The 21,533-nt window shown below is 40.6% G+C and overlaps 1 long non-coding RNA gene across 1 annotated transcript in view; it reads right to left on the reverse strand.

Moving 5' to 3' along the window:
- The window catches only part of LOC149316947 (uncharacterized), a 521,472-nt gene that overhangs the window by 173,866 nt on the left and 326,073 nt on the right, over positions 1-21,533 (reverse strand). The window lies entirely within an intron of this gene.

A 21,533-nucleotide genomic window follows, 5' to 3' on the forward strand; every position in this document is an offset into this window, starting at 1 on the left:
CTGACCTTGCGCACATGGAAGAAGCAACCATCAGCCTCTCAGAATTAGCAAATGTACATTGGCAGAAATCTATGTTCCACCAGTGGGTTTACAGGATCTTGGCACAAGTCAGCCTTTGGAGAGGAGATGTGCTAGTGGGAGTGCACATCCACATATGTGTTCCATTGACCAACCCCTGAAATTAATAATGAAACACACCTGAAATACTTAGAATCATAGAGTTGGAAGAGACCACAAGGGCTATCCTGTCCAGTACCCCACTTTGCAGGAATGCACTAAGCACTCTAGTAGACCAGCCGACTTCTATTTAAAAACTTCCAAAGACAGAGATTCCATCACACTCTGAAACAGGATAATTCACTGCTGAACAGCTCTTTGGAATCTCTTTGGAATCTCTATGGAGCAGCGAAAAAACAAGTTTGTTCCATCTTCAATATGACACCCTTTCAAATATTTAAATATGGCTATCATATTATTTCTTAACCTTCTTTTCTCTATGCTAAATATACCCAGGTCCCTAAAACACTTCTCATAAGACATGGTTTACATACCTTTTAACATTTTGGTTGCCTTCCTCTGGACATATTCCAACCTGTCAATATCCTTCTTGAATTGTGACGTCCAAAAATGGGCACAGTATTCCAGTTGAGGTCTGACCAAAGCAGAATAGAGTGGCACTATTACTTCCCTTGATCTAGACATTACACTCCTATTGATGCAGCTTAGAATTCGCCGGCTTTTTTAAACCTGCCATTTTCACACTATTAACTCGTTTTCAGCTTGTGATCCACTAAGACTCCTGGTTCATTTTTACATGTATTGTTGTCAAGCCAGGTGTCACCCATCTTATATCTCTGTGTTTCATTTTTTCTTCCTTCCTAACTTTTGTTCCTTACATGTCTCCCTATTGGAATTGATTTTGGTAGTTTTGGCCCAGCTCTCTAATCTGTTAAGGTCATTTTGAATTCTGATCCTGTCCTCTGGGATATTAGCTACCCCTCCTAATTTGGTGTCATCTGCAAAATTGACAAGCATACCCTCTATTCCATCTTCCCAGTCATTTATAAAGCTATGGAATAGCAGTGGGCCCACAACAGAACACTGTAACACCCCACTAGTCACTTCTCTAGAATAAAGATGTGCCATTGGTGAGCATCCTTTGGTTTTAATTCGTCAACCAATTACAAATCCACCTAATAATAGCATTGTCTAGCCCACATTTTAGTAGTTTTCTTGCAAGAACATCATGGGGGGGGGGGACTTATTGAAAACAAGATATTTTACATCCACACATTCCCTTCATCTACCAACCTTGTTACTCTATCCAGAGAGAGAAAGATTAGCTTTGTGTGACTTATGTTGACTTTAGTGATCATGATATTACTTTCTGTTTACAGACTGTTTTCCTGGTATTGATGTCAGGTTGAACACTGTTTCTTCATGGGAGACGACAAAGGCAAGGAAGGTGTTGAGTAGTTTTACCTTGTCAGTGTCTCCTCAACAATTCACCATGGCCCTACCATTTTCCTGTTCTTCCTTTTGCTATGGACATAACCAACCAACCAACCTGTTTTTATTGTTTTTAACTCTTTGGCAGCTTGAGCTCCTTCTGCACTTTAGCTTTTCAGATTATCTCCCTATATGTGCTATTTATTTTAATTCCTCTTTGGTGACCCTCTCCCCCCAACACAGAGTTTTTCCCATTTATTGTGCAGTTCCCTTTCACATCTTAGTTCAGTTCAATAATATTCATTAGGCATCCATAATTTGGAATTGGCCTGAAGACACATAGCAACAGCAGTAATAATAACTAAATTAATCTTGGCAGGTTCTTTCCAGATAAGTTACAATTTAGCATTAAAAACAAAAGAAAACAAAACACAGGGCAGGCAGAAGAAAATATTCCACTCAAATACATGCATGTTGTATGCTAATAGGTTTAATGGCTATTGAAGTTTATTTTTTTATTTATTTAGGTATTTATATATAGTTATTATATTATTATTATAGTATTTATATATAGTTCTTGAAGTCATGTGGCTGCTGGCTTAGTCCATGCCATGTTGCTGAAAAAGGCTTCACTCTTTCACTTTTGTTTCAAATGTCTACCAAATGCAACAATCCGATGTCTCATTGTTATCCAAGAGAAGTAAAAAATTCAACTGAACCTCTGTGTTGCACTTTCCTTTCAAGGAAAAAAAAAAGAATGCTAGTCTGACTTTCAACTGATACTATTTATATTGGAGCAAAATGTGGCAATATTGCCCATTAATGAACACACCAACACAGTCTTAATTAATGCTTTGATTTTTTTAAAAAAAATAATTATCCTTTTATCAATGAAGGTTTTTGATTTTAATTAAAATTAATGTTCTAAATTGCTGTTCTGTGGTATAATTTGAATTCATAATTAGTCTGAGATGGTAGATGGTATCCATATATTAGTAGTCCCATTAAAAGGGATGGCTATCTTTGCTTAAGTGAGGAGAGCAACATAAGATTAATATGAGTCAAGATTATATGAACCAAGGCTTCATTTCAAATTTGCTTTGTATACAGTAATAGGATCATGCACCAAGTATTAATGTTAAATGACTGCTAATTACATCTTTAAAGTTGCATTCTTTTACTGATTGGGATATACTGTTACCAGATTAATAGAGGACTGAGAGAATTATGGACTGAGCCCTGATTTAAAGACCTATGCTGAGCACATTAATATCCTGCTAGCATGCCATTATTAATTACAAATGGGACTTGTATCAAAATGTTGCAGTGTGGAGTGTGCTTTTCAGTACTGCCCTTTTCTAAGATGTGTATCTGTATATGGGTGCATGTGTGCCTGCAAGTCAAATGTTGACTTATGGCAATCGAATGAACTTCACTGGACTTTCTTAGGCAAAGAATACCCAGAGGTACTTTTTTTTGCCAGTTCTTGTATCTGAAATTTAGTCTGCAACACCTAGATTCATTGGTTTTCAACACCTACTTAGCTTCTAAAATCAGACAGGATCTAATGCATTTGGGGTATATAGTACTCTATCCCATTTCCCCTTTCATTGTGTTTCTTTCTTCCCAAAAGACAGGCTGTGATTTTTTTATCGGTGAGCATGCTCAGTTCTCATCAGTCGGTTCTGGATATGCTGCTTTTGCTCTAAAACACTCTCATCTCCCTCTCCCCTTCTTCTAGTGACAAGGTTTTCCCAAGAATGCTGATACTTCCCTTATGTGCTTGGACAGTGTAACATAAGCATCAGATTTGGCCTGTAGCAAGTATGTTTGCTGTTAGGATCCTATAAGCAGAATGCACCTATCCAGAAGGAGATTGACTTCTGTTTCTCTTTCCTTTATGATTTTCTTCTTTATATTCAGCCTCTACTTGGTGGCTGTTTCTTTGCATTACAACATTAGATGCAATGGGCTAAATTACAAGTCCTCACAGAAGGAATGCCTAAAACAGTAACTTATTTGGGAAACATGCGCGCACACGGACACATACGCAAAGCGATATTTTTTTCTTTTAAAAAAATATTTTTATTAAAATGAAAACAATACAATAACATTAAAAAACTCCAAACCATAAACAGTGGGTTGAACAGATCCAATGGGTTCCTGGCACACTATGCATATTACAGTACTGGTTAACACCCCAGACTCATGAGGGTGCTATTAGCCAGTTTATCATATCTCCTTTCTAGTTCCCAGCCTGCACATTCCAAGCCATGTTCCAAAACTCCCTCCACCATTCATATGGTCATCCAGCCACCCTGGCCTTAGGCAACATCTTTCATTTTCCTTTGTCCCTCAATGAACATAGTTCTGTGAACATAGATCTGTCTGTGAACCCATCAGATTATCTGGAAGGAAATGGGACACAGACCTCGCTGTCTCTTTGGAATTATTTCTGGGATCCTACTCAGGGTGCATACATTCTAATTTTAGAAAAGTAGTTTGGCTTAGATGTACTGTAAGCATGAATAAATACTTCTTTTTTAAAATCCAAAGGAAAATGTGCCCTGCTTTGAAGAGAGTGGGGAGTAATGGGAAAGATCCTGTATTTTGCTTATTCAGAATGGGTGAGATTTCAATCACTCTGAATTCATGTGTATTATATACACAGATATATTTTATGGGTTTCACTTATGTAGATACACATAACCTGTATTTATTCACAGTGACTTTAGACCATATTTATAGAAGGCAGTGAACAAGTACTGAGAGACACAAATGTTTAATAAACAAATGTCACAGAATCCTAAAACCACAGGTGGTAATACTAAAAGTAATAGCAAAATGTATTTCCCATTTTTTTTTTAAAAAAAATGATTTTATTTTAGGTTTTGCTGTCCATCAATATGTGTAAAGTGTAAATCACTTAAAATTTGATATCGTAGATAAGCAGGGTATAAAATGCCAAACTAAAATAAACATAATAAATTGAAAGAAATAGGTTTCTTGTAGATGAGGATTCATGTTCTTTGTTTATGAGTATGGATTAGTGCACAACCACAACCATCTCTTTGATCAAAACAAAACCTACTTTAGGTTTGATAAAACAGATGTGGTTCATGTGAGCTGTGATGGAAGTTTCCCAGGAGAACAATTTGAAAAGAGGCTTTGCTAAACCTTCTCATCTTTGCACCTAAGATGTTTGAAATAGGAGTTTTTCAAGAAGAGCCTTTGAGAAGAACACTCAAGAAAAAATATGGAGGACTCTGTGGATTATGCAAATATACCTCTCTGGTTTCTGCAGCCATAAAGCACAGTTCACATAAAGTTAGGCACTATTGAGTAGTTCACACTTTATGTTGGACTAGTGATGCATTAAAGTGAGCAGCTAATGAATGAGCCAGGACCTGAGGTAACTGGCATTATGTTGTAAAACAAACCTTCTGTTGTCTTTGCTCAGATAGCTAAACAATATTGATTAAAAACCTTTGCCAGGGAGGGTTAAGGATATCCTTCTCCTAAAAGCTGCTTTGGTGTTCCTTTCCTGGGATCCCAATACATTTATTTAGTTAATAGTTTGTTCATATTATTGTAAAACCAATTGTCTATTCCTAATCCTCTCTCTGATTCTACATTGATTCCCCCCCCCCTCTTGTCTACTCTGAATGTTGGTTTCACCCACATATTGGCCATGCCAACTTCTTCTTGTTGTTGTTATTTATCATCATCATCATCATCATCATCATCATCATGATTATCATATTCATATCACACTTTCCCCAAAAAACTGGGACACAAAGCAGCTTATAAATTAAAAGAACAATACAATCAAAAACATACAAAAGTGAACATTAAAATAGAATTAAACTACTACCATATTAAAACACATCACTCATTAAAATGATAAAATATAATTAAGAAAATAAAAGCACTTAGAAACAGTAAATATTTAAATAATTAAGAACAGTAAAATGTATTAACACATTAAAAATAGAACTATATACAGACTCTTCAAAACCTTCAAATCCAGGACTACAGAGCATTAAGAGCACAACCTCAACTGTCTGTAAAGAGCTGACAGCACAAAAATCTTTTAATTTGCTGCTGGAGGGACAGCAAGGACAGGGCCATCCTGGCCTCTCTGGGGAAGGAGTACCAAAATCTGGGGGCAGCTGCTGAGAAGGCCCTCTCTCTTGTTCCCTCCAAATGAACCTGAGACAGAGGTGAGGAAGAGAGGATGATCTCTCCAGATGACCCTAAAACCCTAATGGGCTCATACAGGGAATTATGGTCCTTCAAACAGCCAGGACCCAGTCTGTATTCAGACTTGTTGGATTAATGATTGAAGGGTTTTTGCTTTACTCCATCAGTATGTAAACCTGGATTCTTGCATATCCAGGCCACATGACTTACAGCAAATGGAAGCAGTGGCCTTTTACCCTGGACCACCTTCCAGGATTGGAGAAGAAAAAGCACCAGATTGCCATGGTTGCCTTCTACTTAATGCCATAGTAGCTAAACAAATGCTTCATACAGAGGAATTCATAGTCCTGCAATCTGTCATTTGATGTATGCCCAGATCTACAGACACAAGCATAATTGTTTAATCAGATGTTAATTCAGCACTTTCCGCATCCAGAAGGTTGTTAATTCCTAACTGATTATCTCCTTAATTTCCCACAGAGAAGCAGAATAAAGGACATGGCTGTTTACAACATAATGAACTCACAGACAGATCTCTTAACAACATTTTATTACATTGCCTATTTCATAGCAACATGTATCTTGGCATGAACAGTGTAAGTGGTTTTGGAGAATTAGTACAAAGGTCCAGATTAAGAGAGGGACTCAGAATGTGAAGCCCACCAGATTTTGTTGGATCACAGATCTCATCAACCATAGCCTCCACAGCCAATGCTGAAGTCTGGAGGCCTACATATTTCCCATCCCACATTAACTGGAAACAAGGTGTGCACCTAGCCTTTGCTTTCTATACCCTCCACTCGATGGGACAAAATAGGAATCCATCAGCTCTAAGTACACACTTTTCACGGTACTGATAAATCAGTTAGATCATGAGTCAACAACTAACTGCATCTAACTCAGCTAGAAATCCCAATGCAATTTTAGTCTGCATCAATAGGAGTAAAGTGTTTAGATCGAGGGAAATAATCATGCCAATTTATTCTGCTTTGTTCACACCTCACCTGGAAAATGGTGTCCACTTCTGGACACCACAGTTCAAGACTGTGATGTTAGAGTGTCAAGGGTTAAACACAGCACACAGGGAAATGCTTGATGTGTGTGTGTTTGACCATGAGCATTCAGCAGAAGGACAAGGTTGATTAGCACAGCTGATGCTCATTGGCTCAAGGACACTTTGGTGTCTAGGTGCACGTAGCCATGGATGATGAAACAATGTTTCTGGATTACACAGGGGACACATAACATGGTTGCACACAGGAACTCACTGGGTTTGGGAGACCACATGATCTGGAGTCTATATAAACCCAGGGGTTGCAAGTGATAGCTTGTGGGTTTGTAGTAGGAGTTGGTTTGGTATGGTTTGGAGTTTTGGAGATCTGTATTTTTATTATAGCAATGTGAATAAAGAGCACTTCGGAAGACTTGGCTTCTCTGGTAGTTTATCAGCAGAAGTCTGGCATCGGTTTGCTGTGTGTCCCTGGAGGTTCCTGCATTGCTTCAATTCCTGGAAGACATCCAGCTGCTGTTATCTCAACTGCCTTTGGAACCACGCTTCTGCTTTGAAAATTGCTAGCTCTGCTCAAAGGTCTGATTTAACCACTAGGGCTCGTTTGAGTTACTGACAGTGGTTGTTGGACCCCAGCAGTTGTGCTGACATGTGACTAGCTGGAACATGCCTAGAGGAGGGCAACCAAAATGATGAAAGGTCTTGAAACCATTGTCCTATGAGGGAGGACTTAGGGAGCTGGGTATGTTTAGCCTGGGGAAGAGAAAGTTAAGAGGTGACATGATAGCCCTGTTTAAACAGTTGAAAGCATGTCATAATGGAAGCAGGAGCAAGCTTGTTTTTTGCTGCCCCAGAGACTAAGACATGGAGCAATGGAGTCAAACCTCAGGAACAGAGATTCCACCTGAACATTAGGAAGAACTTTCTGACAGTGAGAGCTGTTTGACTGTTGAATATGCAGCCTTGGGGTGTGATGGAGTCTGCTTTATTCAGAGGTTTCTAAACAAAAGCTGGAGTTCTTCTTTCAGAAGTGCTTTGATGATGCATTCCTGTACTGCAGGGGGTTGGACTGGATGGCCCTTATGGTCTCTTTCAACTCTATGTTTCTATGATTCCATGATTAATGGCAACCATTTAGAAAAGGAAAAGGAAAATGTGGAATTAAACTTCTAGTAATATATTAATGTCTTTAAAAGGAGAGAGATAATGAACTGAATTCTTTTTAATTCATCCTCTTTTTTGTTGTGTATTGAAACAAAACAGATGTTTCTTATACCCATGTTCTCTCAAATGCTGAACACTAGGGAAGGATTCTAGGTTACTTTGTAATTTGCCTTCTTTGCTCATCCATTCAAATCAGCTTGGCTTAACCGCACTTCATTTATTTATATGCCTCCAGCAGTGTGTAATGTTGGTCACCTTTGGACAATAGCAGTCTCTGCACATCTGGAGGCCAACAACTGGAAAGAGATTTTTCCATTCCCTTTAAACCACTGCCATCAGTTTAATTTCTTATCTCCACAATATCATTTCCCAGTGAGCTGTTAACATTCTATGCAAATTTACAAAAGCAAAATAATTTGACGCTGTTTGTATAAATGTGTTCAATATTAAACAGTGAACATTAGCATTCATTATTGAAAAGGATTTTACTTGGATTCCTACTTGTAAGTAAGCACCAGAGGAGAGATCTTTAGTTATCCAGAAGAATGTCTCTGTTGGATTCTACCTAAGAATGAAAGTTCTCACTCATAAAACAGAGACTGAAAATAAAACTTACATGTACACACATTAACTCTTTACATGAAGATTCCTCCATTCATTTTTGTGATAGAGGCACTATGTTCAGGCAATTTACCCTCTCCAGGGTGGTTAAATGCAAATCCTATGGGATCTCTGTACATGCATAATCACCATCACATTTATGTAAAAGGTCTCAACATCACAAATCTGATAAACATTATTTGAGTTTACAGGTCATTCTCCATTTGCATTATATTTATATCCATTACAATATCAAACAAATATTTTTAAGTCCAATTGAGGAACAGCATTATTACTAAAATGTGAATAAAAACATTTATTTTCCCAATAAATAGAATGTTCTTGTTTTTGTTTTGTCATATGTCTGCTTTTCACAGTTGAGCTAGTTTTAAAATATATCTTTACAAAATAGAAGCCTAAATCCGACTGTTAGTCCCAGCTAGAGTAGAACCAGTGAATCATTTGTATTTACCTATGTGTAGGCTTGCCATATCCTGCCTGGGGGTGGGACTTTCACGGTTTGGGGAGGGTCCGCACGGTCCCGCCCTGGTTTGGCCCTGCCCCTGGGATTCCCCCCCCCCAGCCAGGCCCTGGAGGCGGCTCTGCGATTGCGGAGCCGCTTCTGAGGCCTCCCTGGGGCCTGGGAGACAGCGTCTCGCAAGCCCCACAGGGGCCTTGGAAGGCTCCGCGGCCACGGATCCACTTCTGAGGCCTCCCTGGGGCCTGGCAGACAGCGTCTCCCAAGCCCCAGAGAGGCCTTGGAAGGCTCCGCGGTCAGAGCTCCGGCCGCGGGGTCCTCCAAGGCCTCCGCAAGGCTGGGGAGGAGGAGGAGGCCGCTTGCCATCGCGGCGATTGCCGCGATGACAGGCGGCCCCCACACTCCTTCCTGGCCTGGGAACAGGCCGAGGCTTCCTCCCAAGCCGGGAAGGAGAAGGAGGACAAGGTTTAAAAATGTAGGACCTTTTTTTAAAATTTCCTGGCCAGGAAATTAAAAAAAAAGTCCTACATTTGTCCCGGTTTGGAGGTCCTCAGCTATGGCAACCCTACCTATGTGTTGACTTACCACACAATTGATTGGATGGCTTTACTCTAACTGGGACTGAGGCTGAATCTACACAGGAACTGTATCCCAACTCAACTGTGTAGTATCCCTACTCTAGTCTGATCTCTTTACTGCCACACACACCTGCTTCAATCCCCATTGAAATTAGTTTGTAAAGCCACACAGGCCTTCATTGCATTGCAAGGGGGTCATTCTACTATGCGCATGTATTTATGTTCAGCCACATGACTGAAGCAGCTGCAGGATTTATTATTATTATTATTGCTATGTATTGTATTTGTATTATCCTACTTGAGAGTATATATTTTCCCTGGATGAAGATTAACCTTCCATTTTGAAGCCAAGCCCTCCGTCCAGTCCATCTGCCTTGGTCCAGGCCTCGGAGGTAGAGAGGAACTGCTGGACCTCTTACCCTTTCCCGCCACCACTCCCTTCTCCTTCTGTGTCATGTCTTTTTAGATTGTAAGCCCGAGGGCAGGGAACCGTCTAACTAAAAAGATTGCATGTACAGCGCTGTGTAAATTTACAGCACTTCATAAATAAAGGTTAATAATAATAATAATAATAATAATAATAATAATAATAATTTACATAGTTGCTTAGTCAAATTGCCTTTGTTTTCCCATAATTCTTACTGCCCACCTGTGCTTCTATCAAGTGGAGCTAGTGGAGGTAAAATTGAGGTAAAATGCCAGCCTACAAATGTGTGTGATGCTGTGTATGTGAACTTTTTCATACAAACAACACATCCAAGGAGAGTTTTCTGGATGCTGATACAAACAAGGGAGTGAGCCTTCTCTGGCATCAATGATCAGGGGATCTAGGTGACCACTCACCACCCTGTCCGTGACAACCTCCACTCACCCATTCCACTGTGATCCCAATTCGGTGGTCAAACCACATTATTACATTTAAGATGCCCTAGTCTTCCCGAAAACATCACAATAAACAGGACATTTTCAAAAATCACCTTAAAGCCCTTGGTCACTTTTACATCAGAATGAGTCACATCACTGCAGGCCTTTAGGAAAGCCTTGGAGATACTTTTGTGTTGTTTACTTTTTTTTGGGGGGGGGGGGGTTCCTTGAGATTCATTTTAGTGTGAGTTTTGATGGTTCCTCTTTGTTGCCATAAAACTATAGTTGTATAGACTGTTTTGTTTTAATCAGTGTTGATACTCATCGCTGTATCATAATTTACTGTGCAAGACACTTTGAGAAGACTAATCTTATAGGCAATTTGATTTTATTCAAATAAATTTCATAGGGATAAATCTAATTGCTAGTCCCAACTAGAGTAGTCCCATTAATCCAGTGGGAACTTAGAATTTATATAAGTTTCATTGATTTAGTGGAAGAACTCTATAACAATTGGATTTAGCCTGTAGCTCCAATTCCCTAGTTCTGAACTTCAGATGCATCATCATTTAAAACACTATACAGTATAATTATTATTGCTACCAATCCTCTTAAGGTATTAGAAAGAATGGGTTTAAAAGTCATTTTGAAAATGTGGTAAGCATGTTGATTCCAGCCATATTCATCTGGCCATTGATTAAATGTATTTTACTGAACTGACTGATTTTTTTCATTGACTTTCCCCACTACTGTATTAGCTTATGACCCTTTACAGTGTATTCATTTCATATTCACTATTCCCTTTACATACTATTGTTTTTTGGTCCCCTAATGACTAGCTTTTACTTTCTCCCTTAGTAGCTATTATTTCCTTTTGTGTTATGTGTAAGGTTAATTTTGGATGAGAACCAGATCCTTTCCTTCAATTTAAAATCAAGTGGATGTTCTCACAAGTGATATGGTTCTAGTCTGACAGTGTGCCTGTCTCATGAGTTAAAGCATTCCTATGTCTACACATAACAACAAAAACCACTCATGGAATGGCTTGCAGTTAACAGGTATCTGTATTTATTATCACTGCAATGAAACACTATGCATATTTAGAAGTCAAGGCACCTGAGCTATCTTCCCTCTGTTATTTCTCACCTGGAACTCTGGCTTCTTATAGAAAGAGTAAACACACTAGTTGAAACACTTACCATTCCAATCAATATGGTCACAACATTTAGGACAACAATTTGTGCCATATTTTAATGTGCTGATGCTGATTTTAGTATTATAATATGTTAGTACTCTAATATTTAATTGTGATTTATTAGTGATAAGTCTCCTGTAGCCACAGGTTTGGTCGACTCTTCCAAATACATTGTAATACTCAGAACAGCGCCTGATACAATTATCAATCTAAAAACAGTTTGATGCAGCATTAAGATGCCAGTATGAGCTGTACCACTTCACTCAGTCTTAACCCAGTTAAGAACAAGACTATGGCAAGGTCACTAACCAGTGATAGGGTAGAAAGACAGGACATGATGGAAACAATGGCATGGATTGCAATTGAGGAAAAGCCATTGCAGACCAGTTAGGACTCCTAAACAAAGACACTGGGATTGTGTGGCTTAATGCAGTGGCACACACCTGACTGCTAACAGACAGGATTTGACACGGATCATACAACTGTGTTTCATACATTGATGCAGCAGCCTTAAAATCTGCTCTGGCTGTGCAAGACCTTGCCACTCTTGACATGTATCCATGGATGAGCAAATTAGTTCAGGTCATGTGGCCAGGACAAACACTAGAAGTTTTTTACATAAGTTATGGAAAGACAAGTGAAGTGCCAGATAAAAATCGTGAGGCTTTTATAGGCTGCAAAAAAAATCTGGCCATCCTAGCTAGCAAGGTACAATACATACAGAGTAAAGGTGTCTATGGACTTTATCACAAGGAGGCAAATTGGTTAAATCCTGTGCAGAAATGGGATTTTAAAATCTGCTTTTACAGGTTGGTGTCAATGAGATGCAACATTTAATTAGAATGCAAAGTTGACAAAACACATTCCTTTTTACTTTCAAGAACTTCCTGAAAGTAAAAAGGAACGGGTTTTGTCAACTTTGCGTTCTAATTAATGTTGCATTATTTCTCATTGACGCCAATGTCATCTGAAAAACTACCTGCTTTTGTGAGCAATTTGTAATATCTGTTCGGGTTAACCCTGAACATTGTGTGAAAAACAACCCACTTTTGCGGGGGGTGGGGGTGGTCACTTTAATTCAAGTTTCTGCATGGGATCCATTCCATGTGGTAAATGCTATTATGATTTCAATGATGATGCCTTTAAGACTCTCCTTGCAGAGGTCTTAATTCCCAGACAAAAATAGTGTTATGACCTTTTGATCCAAACATGATTACCTGCTAAGTATTTTTGACCACACTCAGAGGAGTGTCGAAGTTCTTTCAAGAGTCAAGAGCCCTTAAAAACCTGGGCAAGCCACTATGCAGATCAAATGACACTAAGTTTGGGAACTAGTATAAAATGTCACATATGGCATCCATGAGCCACACACCAAATACAAAAACTGAGGCAATCAGTCTCATAGTAAACAGGCAAACAACAGCCAGATACTCTGTGACAGCTGGGTGCGGGAATGAAGCCACAGGAAACACTGGCAATGGACACAAAGATTAACATAGTGGTCCTTCCTCCAATTTCACTCAGGCCCACAATGGCCCTCCAACCCCACATTTCAGCAAAGGAACAGGTCTCAGGTCTGTTCAGATATTTCATTTCCTGTGGTGTGGCCCTCCTACTCCATGAAAAAGGAGGAGGAGGAAGAGGAGGAGGAGGAGGAGGATGAAAGCCAACTGAACTGACAGTTCAGTCTTTCTTCAACATGGTTGATGTGACAACATCTACACCTGAAGGCAGGAGCAATAGCATTTACATTTCTATATCACTTAATAGTGAACTCATCACTCTCTAATAGTGAACTCGGCACTCAGTCTGTTATCCAGTTGCCCCCAACAAGCTGGGTATTCATTTTACCAACCTATGAAAGGATGGAAGACTGAGTCTTGGAGCCCTGGGATCGAATTCACAACATTAAGCTGCAGTGCTGGCATTTAATCACTGCACCACAAAGGCTCCCAAGTTTATAAGGCTAGTTTATAAGATACAGGGCAATCAGCTTAGCCCACAGATGCCTTGTCAGAATATTGTTGCTGCCTCCCAGCATTGGTAATCTGAAATAACCACATCACTTTGCCTAATGATAAACCCAATCTTGTTGGTTAACCACTTGACACAGGCAAAACAAATGATGGGCATGAAGAATAATCCTGTACTCCCTTCAAATTATATTTCTTGTTAACTACCCTTGAGTCGACTTCAACTCAACTCATTGCAACCTTGTGAATGAGACCTCTCCAAGCCTTCTACCCTCCACTGCTCTGCTTAGGTCTTGTAGATTCAGGCCTGCAACCTCCCTAATTGAGTCTGTTACAAAGTCTTCCTCTCTTTCTACTTGCCTTCTACTTTTCCCAACATTATTATCTTTTCTAATGAGTTATGCCTTCTCATGATATGGCCAAAGTACAACAGACTCAGTTTAATCATTTTGGCTTCCACACACATACACACACTCTCAAGGAAAGTCAGACAAACAAGTTGAAAAAAGTTACAGAATCCATAAGGCTTGGTGAAGTGAGGCTCTTGATTTAATTTTTTTTCTTAAGTAACTTTTTATATTGTGTTTTTACAGTAAAACACATAAAGTCTGTAGAACAATGATAACAACAACAATTAACTACAAGGGCCAAGGGTATGTATCTGATGTATTTGCAGCAGAATAAAAAAGAAATAGTTCTCAGCAAGAGCCAGAGAGACTGGCTTGTCAAGGTATAGCTGCAGAAGAAACAGTGAAGAGTTATTTCTAACAGAGCAAGTTCATAGTTCTACGGAGAAGCAAAATAGTCTAAGAATGAGACAACAATCAACAAAGCAGGGCTAAATTAGAGGCAACGTGAAATCATATTCTATGAATATTTCTTTTAAGCAAAAGTAACTTTGGATCTTGCAGGTATGAGTGAAGGAACAATAGGAGAGAGTCTGACTTATTACTTTCACCTATTCTTCTGCTCAAATATATATTCTTACACTCATTTTCCCCAGCATACCCTTTCCATCGGGGGGGGGGGGGGTGCAGGTTTGTGGGAGAAAAGTGATGAATCTGAGTTTGATGGCCAAACAATTCTTCCTGCTACCAGTTGCCTGCTTATACTCTCAACCTCTCACAACTGGTTTTGTCTTTTAAAAGACATTTAAAAGTTGGGAGAAAAGATAGTGCTGAGGGGCTGGAATTTCTTTCTTCTATAGCAGATTTTAGGAAAGCCAGCAAGTGAATGATGAAAAGTGTGACCAAGCATACAAGGTTTGTATACGGATTGTTAATATGCAAGCATACATAAGAACTTTGGTGCCTATAATCCACAGTACAATATTTCACAGGACATCTTCAATATTATCTGTGCCTTTTGATGTCACAATAAGATTGCTTCGTAAGTAATCCTTGAATGCTAATCCTTTGTGCTGAGATCTCTTTGGAGCAAAAGGCTTAGGGAAATAATGACATGAGTATTCTTGAATCCACACAGGCATTGTTGTTTCCACAATCTTCCTGTTCTACCCATTTCTTTTCTCCCAAAGGACTTATGAATTTATGTAAATTGTCAAGACATAGATTTTAATTCTTTCCATTTATGCCAGCCCTGCAGAAAGGGAGATATCATGATTTCCCTGAGCTTATTTTATATTCTTTTGTTTCTGAATAGCTGAGAATTTGCCCTCCATAAGATCAGTTTAATAGATAATGTTTCACTAAAATTACTGTGATGTCTAATTACCTTAAAACAAGCAGCAGAGTCAGATGAGAATCTGTGCGATGTAGTGGCGGCACATTGTTTGCATACCATAGGAAACTTGTTTAAATCCCCCATTAAATTATTGGGAATGTTTATATCCTTAGACAATGGTTCCAGTGTGAAAACTACACTTACTGCAAAAATGTGTTGTGTTGTTACTTCAGTGAAAAATCTGTGAATTAGTAATTTATTCTGGTTTCCCGCATTGTGTAGGTTTATCAGCTATTCAATCAAATGAAATAAACATCTGAAGACTCAGAGGGAGCTTTTAGCTGTATTTCCCTCACATCTACTTGTGTTTTTACTTTTTATTTTTAAAAATGCAGTTCTTGTACTTCAACTGTTCTTATGCCATATTTGGTTTGCATCCATCAAGACATCCTTAACACTCATAAAGACAATTAAGCATTCCTATGGGGTTGTGTGAAGGAAAATGGTAGGGCAACCTATGCTTCTTACAACCTGTTAGGCACTTTCTATTATCTTAAGAAATGAGGAGGGGGATGTTGGGTGTCCTTGAAAATTTGGGAAACTATGGGTGTGTTCCCACTATGATTTAAAGCAAATTGCTGATTGGGTTATATGACCATTATTTCCATTTGAAAGCAGGTCCCATCCTACTTCGATCGATTTCTGTCGTGATAAAGAGAGGCAAACACAAAACAAATCCAGTTTTTCCCAACACTAGTTTCCTACTGGTTCTTTTTAAAGAATCAATTCCAAAGCGTGCTCAACAAGTGGGAACAACGGATCTGAATCACATCATTCTGGAAGGGAGGGACAAATGGCAGAGGGGTGTTTACCATCCCTTCTCAGTTTTTGGTAGATCTACCATTCCACCCCACACAGTGCTGCCTTTGTAATTGTGGTATGACCTATGGGTGCATTTTTTTTTAAAAAAATAAAATTGATAGAAGATTTGATTCATTGATTGTGTGACTACTTGTAATCAGTGAGGCAAGTAGTTGCAAAACCAATGAATTGAATCTTCTATTATTTTAAAAAAGTAAAATTGATAGAATATTCAGTTAATTGGTCCTGGGAGACTTCAACATCTCCCTCGCGACCAACTATATTCCACCCGGTGTGGCTCGGGAATTCATGGATACCATGACATCCATGGGCCTGTTACAACTGGTCCTGGGGCCTACGCATTCTGCGGGTAATACACTTGATATGGTCTTTTGTTCGGACATGGAAATATCGTGGGCGGAAATATCTAATATTTCCCCCCTGTCATGGACGGATCATTTTCTGGTAGAGGCAAAAATCAAGGCATCTACCCAGATCCCTCCCGGGGGTAGCGGACCTATTCGAATGGTCCACCCTCAAAGGCTGATGGAACCCAGAAGGTTCCAGGAAGCCCTAGAGGGGTATATGGTTGGAAATGACGGCGATTCTGTTGATGCCCTGACCAACATCTGGGACACTGATCTCTCCAGGGCTATACACAGTATCGCTCCCAAGCATCCTCTCAGGGCTGCTTCCAAAAAGAAGCCTTGGTACACGGAAGATCTCCGGGCAAGGAAGCGGGTGCTGCGACGGCTAGAGCATGTCTGGCGAAAACACCAGCGCTTATCCGACAAGGCTCTCCTAGACTGTCTTTTTGACGACTATGGAGAGGCGATAGATGCGGCAAAAGAATTGTTCTTTGGCGCACGTATCGTGTCCGCGGAGTCGCGTCCAGCAGAGTTGTTCAGGGTGGTGAGGGAACTAACTCAGCTCCCTCCTGCCCCGAACCCGATCCTTGAACCAACTAAGGCCTGCTGTGACCAATTTAACAACTTCTTTGCGGATAAAACCTCTCGGATAAGGGAAGGTCTCGATGCCAGCGTTAGAGCAGAAACCAGAATAGAGGTGTCCAGAGCCTCCGTGGTCTCGGTTATACTGGATCATTTTGAGTCGGTGAGTACCAAGGATGTGGACAAGATCCTTAGAAGTGTTAGGAAGACAACCTGCTCCCTCGATCCCTGTCCCTCATGGCTAGCGGCTCAGGGGGGACCGGTAGTAACTCAAATGTTACACCGGATTATTAATACATCTCTGAGGGATGGGCAATTTCCATTGAGCATAAAATTGGTCACAGTAAAACCTCTGCTCAAAAAGCCATCCCTTGACCCCCTGATGCATAACAATTATCAGCCAGTTTCGCTATTGCCATTTTTAGGGACGGTGATCGAGAGGGCGGTTGCAATCCAGCTTCAATCGATCTTGGATGAAACGGATTATCTAGACCCATTTCAAACCGGCTTTTGGGCGGGTTACGGGGTTGAGACTGCTATGGTCGCCTTGGTCGATGATCTCCGTCTGGGCATGGACAGGGGGAACGTGTCCCTGTTAGTGCTCTTAGACATCTCAGTGGCTTTCGATACCATTGACCATGGTATCTTTCTGGAGCGCCTGGCAGAGTTGGGAATCGGGGGCACTGCGCTTCAGTGGTTCCGATCCTACCTCTCTGGGAGGTTCCAGATGGTGCAGCTGGGGGATGTGTGCTCCGACAGGAGGGCCCTTACATCTGGGATCCCTCAAGGAGCCATTCTGTCTCCCATGCTTTTCAACATTTACATGAAACCGCTGGGAGAGATCATCCGGAGACATGAGGCGCGGGGTTATCAGTACACTGATGACACCCAAATAGTCTTCTCTATGTCTCTGACTGATGCAGTGACTGGGGATGGCATCTTTCCTCTCGTGGCCTGTCTGGAGTCGGTAATGGGCTGGATGAGGGAAAACAGACTCAGCTTGAATCCAGAGAAAACGGAAGTACTCTTGATGGGTTCCCCCGGTCCGGGAATGGCAGTGGTTCCACCTGTCCTAAACGGGATCACGCTTCCTGTGAAGGACTCGATACGCAGTTTGGGGGTGCTCCTTGACTCGTCGCTTCACCTTACATCTCAGGTGAGTGCGACGGTCAGGAGCACCTGTTATCAGCTTCGGCTGATACCCCAACTGCGTCCCTACCTGGGCCGGGCTGACCTAGAAACGGTGGTACATGCTCTGGTAACCTCTCGCTTGGACTTCTGCAATGCGCTCTACATGGGGCAACCCTTGTACCATACCCGGAAGCTACAATTAATACAGAACATGGCAGCAAGGCTGGTTACTAATACACCTAGAACCAGCCATATAACACCAGTCTTAAAAGACCTCCATTGGCTGCCTATTCGCTTCCGGGTGCAATACAAGGTGTTGGTTGTTACCTATAAAGCCCTAAATGGCTTGGGCCCAGGGTACTTAGAGGACCGCCTCTCCCCGTACAATCCGCCCCGCACACTCAGATCAACTGGGCAGCAATTGTTAAGGGTTCCAGAGGCCAGATTAGTTGCCACCACTAAGAGGGCCTTCTCCATCTTGGCCCCCAGCCTCTGGAACACGCTGCCCTTTGAGCTCCGCTCAGCCGCCTCCCTTACCCAGTTTAGGAAGGGGTTAAAAACATTCTTGTTCGAGCAAGCTTACCCCTGACTCCCTGAGCCCTAAAGTATTCTCTCCTCGCCCCCTTCGTCAGCATGTCAAGCTGGCACGAATTGTGGTGCTTATTGTTTTATTGTAAAAGGTTTTTAATGCTATGTTTTGATGTTTTTATATTGCTGTATTGTTGTATGTATGTTGGAAACCGCCTTGGTCTTATAAAGGTGGTATATAAATAAACTTTTACTTACTTACTTACTTACTTACTTAATTGATTTTGCAACGAATTGCAGTCAGTGAGAGAAGTGGTTGCAAAACTTGAATCATCTAGCAATTATTTTTAGGAAAAAAATTGATAAAATAGTCAATTCATTGGGTTTTTTCAACTACTTGCCTCACTGATTGCAAGTAGTTACAAAATCAAAGAATCAAATCTTCTATCAATTATATATATATATATATATATATATATATATATCCCAAGCTGGGCTGCCCGGGTTGCCGCTTATGTCACTGATGATGCACAAATGATTGGCATATATTTTGAAGCTGTCCAAACTAGTGGGGATGACAATCATGCCAAAAAAAAGTGATTACAAGGGGATAATGAAAAGATCCACTTTCACAGTGGGAACAATGGACCTTTTGGAATCAATTTACCAACACAGGGTGAAGGTGAATCACACACCAGTTTAAATGTAACTGCGAATGTGCCCTATAACTCAAAAGGAGATCAAAAGAAAGTAACATTGGGGATCTTTTCACCTATGCATACCAGTACTAACTGCAGAGAGCACTTCCAATTTCAGTGAATTGGTTTTATTTAGAAATGTGCAAGGCTGAATGTAAAAATACAAAAAAGAATGCAGTCTTAAGAACTATACAAAGCTATCAGAAAGAAAGGTGTGGAAAGTTAGAAAGGGGTTGGGAATTAGAGGGCAATAATTACCAGTCCTCAAGAGAGATCCACAGAAAATGAAGTGTGACTCAGTCAGTGTCTGAGGGTTACACAAAGAGAGTAGAATGGAGCCTTGGTCAGTGAACAGAGACCTGGCCTGTAAAGAAAGTGGGTTGGGACAGATACTTATATCCTAAATCATACCCTTGAGAGATGTTTGGTGCAATTTTTTGTGGGACACAGGTTGATTACAGGGTACTGACAAAAAGGGACCCAGAATGGCTGATGGCTTTGTCTTCAGAGTGACAAAACATTGATTAGATTTGAGACAATCCCTCGATCATACAGGAAGGGGGGATATAGGAACATCAGAAGGTAAGGTACCAGGTATGGTCTCCCATTGATTTGCCTTGTCTCCATTGCAAGAAAAAAATACAAATATTCTGGGAAGGACACTGTTTCCATCTCATCAGGCAATAATCATTAAAAATGCCTACATTATATATCTTTTTATCATTAGAGTGTTCTCTCTTGATGCAGTAAGACATCCTGGCACCTTACAACAACAAAACCCCAACAATTTTAACTATTGAACATTCAGTGGCTCATTTCAGTATCTCAAGTCCACTGTTAAAGAAAGCAAGCAGAAGTACACCAACAATGTAGACCTTATGTGATATCATCACCAGCAATGACCCCAAGCTAAATGCATTTTCAATTTCTGTTGCTGTACTGAAAGATATCCCAGTAGACCTACTGATTTTTTGCATTAGAGAATGTTTGTTTCAGCTAATTTAACAGATTAAGACACAAAATGCCTAGTGGGAACAAAAGATAATTCAGAGAAACTGAAACTATATGCCACTATAGCTGCTATACAAATAATGACTTGTAATGGGAGGATGTTTATACTTTGCCCTCAGTCTAGCTTCTGTCTCTTCCTTCCACCATTCTTTGCCATTTTGGAAACATGTTGCCTTGCAGTATAACCAGAAATCCTGGGAGTATAACCAGTTCTGTATGTTTTCCACAGTTCATATAATCCTCAGTTTTAGTTTATTTCATAGGAAGTGGTTATCCCATCTAGGTTTATTCCGTTTCTTAGGGGCTGTACAGATTGGCACTTAGTGACAGCCTGTATGTGAGGTGAGGGCTGAGCGTCCGCATGCTCCAAGCCCTCACTGCACGGCCCAGGTACCATCTTGGTGCATGCCCATCCACATGGCATTTGCATGATGACGCATGTCATGCACAGCACCCAAACAGCACTGCGTGGAAGGGGGATCATGACAACATGCCATGGTGCTTATGACACCCCTTCATGGAAGCTGCTTGGAGAAGCTTCTTTTTGCTTCCTAGAGGGAGCAGATCAGTGCTGCTGCATGCAGCTGCTGCAGCACCGATCTGGGGCAGAAAGGGGTGGCATCTGCCACCCATCTGTACAGCCCTTAGTTGTATTTCCTTGGGGGGTACTACTACTATTTCCTTTGTTAAAACTAGCAGTTCATTATCAAGCATAACTCCTTTAAAGTCTGAACAGAAACCTGGCATGGATTCACTGTCCTATTTACATGGAACTGCTACCAACTGCCACTGACTAAACTTTGACTTTTCCTACATACCTCAGGGCTTCTGTGATGGAGCCACACTACAAAGCATACCTTGCAGCAAAAGTATCATGCAAAGATTATCTAGCCTTCTCACCTCTGCTCTTCCCTCCCTCTTTATTCTTTCTTCTCCATGTATCATTTTTTTTCAAGTAATACTCCAAAGCACTCTCTCTCCAATTCAGCCCCTGGCTTGGTCCCTCATTGGTTGAATTTAAAATTCCACATTAAATTAAGCTAGCTCTACTGTTTCATTCATCCTGGCAATGAAAAAGATATCATTTATATATCTATTCTTTCCAGCTCTTCAACTTCATCTGTCACCCTGATGCAAACACTTATAAAATTAATCCAG

The sequence above is a fragment of the Sceloporus occidentalis genome, unplaced genomic scaffold, assembly GCF_023333645.1.
Source record: "Sceloporus occidentalis isolate IW3139 unplaced genomic scaffold, rSceOcc1.0.p SCAF_3, whole genome shotgun sequence".
NCBI classification, from domain to species: Eukaryota; Metazoa; Chordata; class Lepidosauria; order Squamata; family Phrynosomatidae; genus Sceloporus; species Sceloporus occidentalis.